The 9,549-nt window shown below is 39.8% G+C and overlaps 1 long non-coding RNA gene across 1 annotated transcript; it reads left to right on the forward strand.

Moving 5' to 3' along the window:
• The first annotated feature begins 7,936 nt into the window (after positions 1 to 7,936).
• LOC138579616 (uncharacterized) lies at positions 7,937 to 9,219 on the forward strand. Its single transcript, XR_011304096.1, has 3 exons — positions 7,937 to 8,068; positions 8,504 to 8,635; positions 9,156 to 9,219. It is a non-coding gene; the product is annotated as an uncharacterized lncRNA (long non-coding RNA).
• Positions 9,220 to 9,549: the final 330 nt, after the last annotated feature.

Below are 9,549 nucleotides of genomic sequence, written 5' to 3' on the forward strand. Positions count from 1 at the left end.
TAAAAACAATTGCCCATAATCTCAACACTTTATTAACCTACAAAGGAATTTCACTACAATGAAAATATGTTAAAATACTGTACAAGCATTATTCGATATTAGATTATAACAAATTCACAGATGAATGTATTCAACCTTAATCAGGAAACCAAGACATATAACCTTTGTCTTCAGTTTTATAAATAAATACATGTAGCCATGCCAACAGTGTAACATTATTTTGGGGGCAACCAGACGTGGACTCCCTGCTCACTGTGCTCAGAGAGGCGCAGCTTCACCTCACTGATGAGGCCCAACAAGGCTGAAACACGTGTATGGGGTTGCTGTTGGTACTCTTGTTCAGAGAGGAATTGCCATAGCATTTCGGTGCTGGACTGCCCATGTGGGCGGGACAAAGACTGATATGCAAATGGATATTTCCCATCTGTGAAAAGTACAGTGAGCAAAAAGCGTGTCAGAACTGGTTATCATGCCATGTTCCTTCCGGAGAGGAGCGCCTGCTACCTTTTTTTGTAACATTATTTTGAGTATACATCTTTTTAAAGTATAGTCATATCAATACTTCAAAAATTAGGTAGACAATACAAACATTTGTATGTGCAAACATATTAACACTTAGCAAAAACTACACTACGCTAATAACCTAACACATGTCATTTCCATACTTCTTGTAAAATCTGTGTGTGTCCTTTGTTTTGCCACCTACACCCATGAAAAGTTCATAAAGCACAGTTCAAAATGTACCATCATATTTAAAATGTTTGAAAAATAGGAATTTTTATTTAAACTTCTATTGGCACAGAAAGTTGTGTGGAGTGTTCAATACTTTTTTATGATATCAAAATTAATTCTAATATATACAAATTATACTTACATTGCCATTACAATACTTCTTTTATAATTTGGTGTGCGTCCTTTTTTTGGCGGCCTACACACAACTAAACACAGTATATCTAATTCTTCCCTAAAAATCTTATTAGTAGTTATATCTAATTTATTTTACAAACAGTGTACTTTATTGTTTTTGTATCTACGACCTAATGGGAAAACTAATAGAACTATTTCCTCACACCATCTTTATCTTTTCCAATTTCACTCAGAGGCAACAATTGAGATGGAGCACCAGATTTAATGGTAAAATTGAGAAATCACAGAGAAATGTTAATAAAGTAATTTCAGCATTCATGAGAGACCACAACCAATTTTAGCTTTCAAACAACAACATACAGTTCAACATGACCAATTTCTAAAGACATGATGGAGTACACCTAAGTGATGAAGGAAATGCGGTGTTCCTTCATAACATCAAAACAGTACTCCAAATGTCATAAAAAATTACACTCAGTGTACAACTATGTATGACATATAAATACACAAATACAATACAATAATAACCAAAAACATTTCTTTTATTATACCTGTGGCTACAGTTCATTGACTTTTATTATAACCACGTTTATGAATTGTAAGTCAAAGGGGGGGGCTCACTTCAGGTTTTAAAATACAATGGAACTTAAAAGATCAAAACAGTACAACACAGCTCTTGTAGTAATGTAAAGTAGGTGAAGCCGCACCATGGGCTCCTGGAACACTAGAGGTTTTATGCAGCTGTTCGCAACAGCATGGGCAAACGACCTTGACCTCTTGTGCTTACAAGAAACTTGGTTAATTGAGAGTCCTCTTGTAGAAGGTTTCGAACTAGCGATTAATCCAGCGATAAAGCAGCCAAAGGGGAGACCAATAGAAGGCCTTCGCTTGGCGGTAAAAAAGGCGTCTGGATTCAGGATCTTGAAATCCTGCAACATATCGCATTTATTTAGGTGTCCACAATTAGTGCCCTACACAAAGGAGAGAGCAAGGGTACACCCTTACATATCATTAATTTATATTGGAACAACCTGTCTAACAATGTTATGGCCTATATCGATCAAGTAACAGCTGTGATCGATGACTTACTTCAAAAGGAAAATCCACTGGACTTAATTATATGTGGAGACTTAAACATTGACTGCACCATAAATAAAGAATCTTCTGGTGGCAGGAAGAGGGGTGCGAGTCAACAAGAGCAGATCGTTTTCCAATGGTGTCTGGAAATGGACCTCTGTGGGCTGACCATGTAAATGGCAATACAGCAGGCAACATCCCGGCTCAGCCCACTTGGAGAGGTTAGATCAAAATTCGGTCCTCGACTACATATTTGTGTCCGAAAATATTCACAAGAGGTCAACTCGTTTAGATGTCATCAAAATGACCCACAGTGATCACGACAGGGTGAAACTCACACTTGACTACTATACCTCTTGTGATCAAGCGATCTAGCCGCACGTGGTGAGCACTGGTGCCAGTAGGATCTGTCTAAACCTCTTAGATGCTGAAGTGACTGTCATTACAGCTAACTTTCAGCAAAAATCAGAGTCCTCGGAATATCAACATCTTTTGACCAAATTTGAAGAACGTAAACCCACCTTGAAACACTTCGAGTTTCGTTTAAAGCACAAATTCGACGTGGCTGTTCTTCAACGGAAAAGATCCATGCGACAAGAAATACAGAAATTAAGAGTCAAATAATGAAACCACTCGAGAGCGCAAAAGGGTGATTAAACAAAAATACAAGAACTGGCTCAAAACACACTTGGCCACTATGTTTCAAAACAACTCAGAGGATATGTTGTCAAAAATGGCAGGCAAAAATTCTGCTGACTACTGGAGGCTGATAAATAATAACTTGACACCTCAACACGCTTTACAGGCCAATTCAGTCCCAGAAGCAGAGTGGGCCGAGTTCTACATAAACCTATGATGCAACAACTGTAGGCTGGAAAGCTCCAGTCGTGAACCAATGGGATCTTGTGTTCGAGAGAGAAGACATCTTACACGCAATCAAAAACGTACGTGACTTCAGAGCCCCTGGGCCCGACGGACTAACAAAATATCTGATCAAGTGTAATCCGGAACTATGGGCAGACTTCTGTGTAACTTTATTTGACAGAATTGTCAAGAGTCGAACTACCCCTAAATCATGGAAGAGCGCTGTGGTTGGCCCAATCTTTAAAAAGGGGGACCCAACTAATCCAAAAAACTATACACCCATAGCGCTCCTCGACGTCTTAGGGAAGATATATGCCACCCTCCTCCAACAAAAACTCTTAAAATGGGCTAAATAATCCAATCATGTAGACTCTAGACAAGCTGGCTTTGTAAGAGGGGTTGGATGTGGCCTAAATCTGCTACTTCTGAACTTTCTAAAGATGGTAGCAATTAGAACAAACGCCAAGATCTATCTGGCATTAATAGACCTTCCACACGCTTTTGATAGTATCAATAGAGAGATGTTGTGGAAAAAACTGACCATGTGGAACTGTCCTCCCAGTCTATTGGAAGCAATCCGTGAGTTACATTCAGATACTTCCATCAAGATCTGATTAGACGTGAAAGGTATGCTATCTGCCTCAATCAGTACACACAAGGGTGTAAAACAAGGCTGCCCCTTGGCAGCCATTATTTTTAATCTGTTCATATCCGATGTAAATGAGGTATTCAACGGCGCCGCCACGTTTCCTCTGAAAATCCATGGCTCTCCCATTTACTACTTGGTCTATGCTGATGACCTTATCTTGATAGATTTGACACCTATAGGACTTCAGCGCAAACTTAAACTCCTCGACACCTACACAACAACTAATGGGATTCACATTAATAAACAAAAATGTGAAATTCTAGTCTTTGAGAAATTATCAGGAATTAGCAGGAGAAGAAGGAAGTTCAACTGGTGCCTTGCTAATGAACAACTTAAAATCGTAAAAAACATCACATATTTAGGTATGAGGATCAGCGCCAGTAGAAATGATGCCCCATGGGCTGAAGTCACCAAGAGCAAGTGTCGGCAGTTGGCATGCCAAGCCTCACTGATTAATACAAAAATATGGTAAATTCTCATTAAAACCAACCATCATGTTTTTCCAGCAAAAAGTTGTTCCGGTACTGATCTACGGCGGAGAAAACGCTTTTGGATGCACAAACGACCTGTGGAACTCGCTCGAAAATATATTCTGGACTCGAGTGTTGCAGCTACCTAAGGGCACCTCAACTGCTTGTCTACGGTGCAAACTGGGCCTCATTTCAATTCATGCAAGAGTTTCCTGGAACCTACTGAGCTTGTTCAGAAAAACAATGTTAACGGCACCAGTGGCCCAAGTTCAAATACTGCACAAGCCAGATACAGACAAAGCGTATACCATCCTCTCCAAATGGATCTACTAAAAGAGCATGACATTACTCTTTTGATGTCAATAGAAAATCCAGACCTGGCTAAGAGGAGGTTATGGAGATCAGATTGGATTAACACTTGCGACTTAAGACTCAAATCGAAACTGATGCATGAGGTTCCGGGTGAAGCTAAAGCATATGGTCAGTGTTATACCTATTTAACTCGTCTTCCAGACCAGTATGCAAGATCTTTACATATGCACTTCAGGCTAAATATATTGGCAACTAAAGAACGTCTAGGCACTTCGACTAAGTTCGCCTAACTGGACCTCACGTGCCGATTCTGTAGTGCTGACAAGGAGACTATAAAACATTTGACGTTGTTTTGCCTCGCATTTCAGCAGCAAAGAGGAATCAGCTTTGGTCCAGTGATCATCGAACATCAAACTATGAGTGTCGAAGAGTGGTGGAAAGCATTGTTTGATGGGTAAAATATAACAGTACTATTTGCATTAACAAACTTTCTCCGAGCGCTAAAAGTCCGCCTAGACGCAGAGAAAGTAAATCTAGTGCCTAACTAAAATTAGAGAAACTTGTTTACAGGAGACTCTTGGAACAATTGAGCACTGTGATCTAACTGCGGAACTATGACTTGAACATGTAAATGGGAGGGATGGAAATGTTGTTCTTGTTTTTTAAAGGTTTGAATAAACCAATAAAAATAAAAAAAAGTTAAAAAAAATGGGTGAAGTTAAACAAAGCAGAGAATAATAGATGACAGTAAACTAGGTAGAGAAACATTTAATAGGCACAAGATATAATAGCATGAGTGACAATTCACAGACTAAACTACAGTGTATGGGGCATCTACAACTAGAGTAGGGTGGCTCCTTTTTATATTACATTTTTAAAACCATTTTCTTCTGAAAATACACAGCAAAATAGGTAAGACTCCAAAATACCTACCATGTCACTGACCATGGGCAGTGATTTTTCAGGGGTTACTATTAAATCTATCAAAATATACCTCGTCCAAAATACAAGAAGCGCTACTGAATAAAGGTTTAGGCTTCGTACCAACTACACCCTATCATGGGTTTAAACTACGAACAGAAATTCATCAGTTATTCCGCAAGATACATCTGAAACAGTTTTTCCACGAAAATGCTTATGACAAGGAGCCAAATAATAGTGGTCTAAAGAACCCTTCGAGTTTCTGTCCCCCTATAACTAGTCAGACACCAGAAGCACAGGTCTGTGAAAAAAGAGTTTTGTCAGAACTAAAATTGTTGGAACAAAACAACACCACTACACATCAATTTCAAAATTTAACACGCGCAGAACGTATAGCTCTAAAATGCTTGAAGAATAACACAGAGATAGTGCGCAAAGCAGACAAAGGCGGTGCTGTTGTACTGTTAGAACGGGAAGCTTACATTTTAGAATGTAAACGACAACTGGAAGACCAGACATTCTATAAGAAAGTTCAAGAAGATCCAACACCTCGACTGAAGTCCATGATCGAAGACAAAATCAATAAAGCTCTCGATAGAGGGTGGATATGTAAACAAGAACACACATTTTTACTGGCAAAAAAAACCGACCATACCCCAGTTCTACATTTTACCCAAAATTCACAAATCACTATCCAACCCTCCAGTCGCCCAATTGTGTCCGGTTTAGGTTCACTTTTAGAACCTTTGTCTAAATTTGCAGACACCTACTTAAAACCGTTTGTGCGAGAAATGTATTCCTAAATTCAGGATACTACAGCGGTTATCACAATAATCGAGAATTACCCATTCAATAATCAAACACAATTGTTAGCGAGCCTTGACATCGTGTCACTTTATACATGTATTCCTCAAGATCTTACCCTAGAGGTACTTGAAGTTGTCCTTTTAACTAAAAGAACAGAAGGTGAGTGTCCAAACAGCTTCATTCTATAGTGCGCTTCCATGGCTTTGAAAGAGAACTTTTTCAGCTTTAATCAGGAATTGTTCCATCAAATTCACAGGACAGCGATGGGGTCATCAGTGGCCCCGTCAGCAGCAAACCTGTTTGTTGAATACTTCGAGAAAAATGTCATCTATGACCTCTCCAACCCATTTTTTTCCCATCTACAGATTTGGCGAAGGTTCATAGATGACATTCTATTAATTTGGGATGGGAGTGTTCCTGAACTAGAAGCCTTCTTGAACTGGCTCAATAAACAGAATACATTTCTGAAATTCACAGCTACAAGCAGTGCTAATGAGATCAAATTTCTTGATTTAACCATCTGGGCCGATACCGTTGACAACACCTTAAAGGTAAAACTATACCACAAAGCAACAGATCGTAACTCTCTGCTCCAGTTTGATAGTTGTCACCCGAGACACACAAGAGAAAATCTCCCTGTAGGACAATTCTTTAGATTAAAGCTCAATAGTTCCGACACCAGTACGTTTGAAAACGAAGCAGCAGCTTTAGGTGCCAAATTAACAGCAAGAGGATACCCTAAAAAGATTGTAAAAACAGCCTGGAAACGGGCTAGGAATAATAACAGAGAAGCTCTCTTGGAATACAGGACAAAGACTAAAACTGAAGATCAAATAGTTTTCGTGAGTACCTTTAACCCACTTTCCAATAAGGTTAATGCCGTTATTAAACGTAACTGGCACATATTGAGTGGAGGTGAATGCCCTCTTCAACGCCCATTATGCGCGTTTAAAAGAGGTCCAAACATCAAAGATCTTGTGACCAGAAATGACATCTCTGCTAAACAACCCCAAAAAACGCTCACCGAATCTTGGGGCATGAGCAAACCTATAGGTCACACTCCTTGTGGCAATTGTATTGTTGTGCAAGTACCAAACGCACCAAAGAGGTAGATTTAGGTCTGAAGAGACCATGGCTACAACGTCAACTTACGAATTGCAACTCAAAAATGGTTATTTGTCATTTGGTCCCCGTGCCGGAAAATCTATATTGGGATGACCGAAAGGAAAGTTAAACAGAGGATTACAGAACATAAAAGTTGCATACGTAATCGCAACACAACAGACCCAATGGTAGGCCTTTTTTGGCCATGGACCACACACCTGAGTCACACACGTGGAGTGTACTCCTACAGTTAGATTCAACAGAACCAACATTAGTCAATAAGAAAAAACTTATCAATCAGGAACAAAGACTCATTTACCTGTGCAATTCAGTTGACACCGGCTTAAATGAATTGATCGACTGGAAGTCTTTGTAAAGAAGGGTAAATACAGGTCCCATATACTCCGAAAAATAAGGCCATTTTATGCATATAAGGTTTTTTCTGTTCAGACATTTTTGTCAGACATGTTTATTACATACCAATTTCTGAATCCATTCCTTATTATCAGATCAAGTATGCTACATGAAGTGGCAAAATGCCATATTTGAGAAATTTAGATTGAGTACAGTGACACGAGTGGCTAGGCAGATTCGCCACTTTATTAACAACAAAGGAGTTTCATTCTATATTATATTTATCTGACAGCACACAGCAAGTTGCAAGACTTACAATATATTATAGATATCCACAGCGCTACTTTTGGCATTCAGTCACGAGCCAGAATCAGGTTCCCACCTGCTTTTGCTTCATTTATTCATAGCAGGTATGCTTTGCCACTGCCCTACCATGGAGGCTTAGTGAGTACAAAAACGCGCACGCGTTTGGACGTACTAGTGTTCATGCCCCCTGTTTGTCACGGGAGCCTAATTTCCCACTTCTGGTAGAGCGAGGCTTTAAGCAGTGTGACTGCAGAGGGGATCATTCGACCAGATCCGACGGCTAATACGGAGCAATCACGCACGCGAAGAATCAGCAGCATGGAAAACTAGCTGCAAGGTAAGAAACTGCCAGTTATATTTTTCTGTGTAGCGCCAGCTTTAGTAAAATCTGAATTGACATCCGTATATGAACAGATTTGCATTCACTCGTTTCGGGTGAATGCAGGCAGGTTGAGTTTCAGTTTCCACTAGCACACGTGGAAGTATCGTATTCATTACGAACAGCTGTAAACACTCGCGTTGGCCGCATTTCTTGTGAAGTTCACGCATGCAGCCAGTGCGAGCATGGCTTTACAATGACTAGAGGTATCTATTGCAGGAGGCTCCTCGCACCGACCTAAAATCGTGGGCCATCGTGCATGACACTATTATAACAACAGCGTTTCTAATACATTAAATAATAACCATATTCAATGAAAAATGCAGAAGAAGACATGTGGGCCGCAGTTAGAAATAGTGTTCATTTTTTGCACTATTTCATTTGTTTTAACAGCTCCACTAAAAGAGCTTGATACTAGAACCTACACAGCAGAATCTAACCAGCAGCTGACACTCCATGGAAAACGGCCACAGAGACTTGCAGGAAAACCTGATCAAGGAGGGACTTTTCCTCACGCCCTGTCAGGTATGCGTTCTACTTGTCTTCTTAACAAATATTTAATTATTTGCACTTGTTGCAATTAAATAGGTATGTTTACTGGGGTCTTTTATATGGCAGTAAGCTTTTTCTGACATCAGCTAAGTACGGGAGCAGGTACACTAATTGGCTGGCTGTATTCTTACTAGACATTCCAACTGTCTACATACGCACCTTTACCCACTTTTTACCACTTTTTTACTGCTTTTTGTGATCTAAGGTTCTTGTTTTCATCCCCTGACCCTTAGTATTAATTATTGAGACTTGGTCCTGCCATATTCTTATGGCTATACAAGTCCTCTATTATGAACCCATGAGTATTCTTAAATCCCATTGTTGACTAGATGCTGAGTTGAAGTAAGACAAGCCTTTTCGGTGAACCTTGGTAATTCTATGGATAACTGTGGTCCAGGTTTCTGGTGCTACTTGTACCTTGTTTTATAGTGAAAAATCACCTTGTCCAGATGCAACACTGACCTGTTGTTATTTTCTCTTCCTCTCCCTTTAGGGAATCAGCGCCCTACTTAAAAGCAGCGCTCCTTACACCTCTTACTATTGTATAAGTTTGTAGTGTGGTAAGCCTCACCGAGTTAATTATAAACTAAGGTCGCGAAGTATGCTTGACTTTGTTCTGAGCCCAACACAACCCACTTTGATGGTGTGTCCATTTCTTTTTCTTCTCCTCCCTTTTTCCATAAGGTTATAGTCAATTATAACAAGAAGGAAACCCTTGAGGGCTGCAACACCTGGCCAAACCAAGTTTCTCTATAAGGAACAAACATTATACAACTGTGGTTAATGTTATACTGTTCGTCTTTCTGAAGCAATACCTCAGAATTTCTCTGCACAAGAGCCACATATTTAGGGAAAGAAACATGTCGGGACGAAGATACTGTGTGATC

This window comes from Ambystoma mexicanum, chromosome 3p (assembly GCF_040938575.1).
Source record: "Ambystoma mexicanum isolate Mex_15411 chromosome 3p, UKY_AmexF1_1, whole genome shotgun sequence".
In the NCBI taxonomy this organism is placed as follows: domain Eukaryota; kingdom Metazoa; phylum Chordata; class Amphibia; order Caudata; family Ambystomatidae; genus Ambystoma; species Ambystoma mexicanum.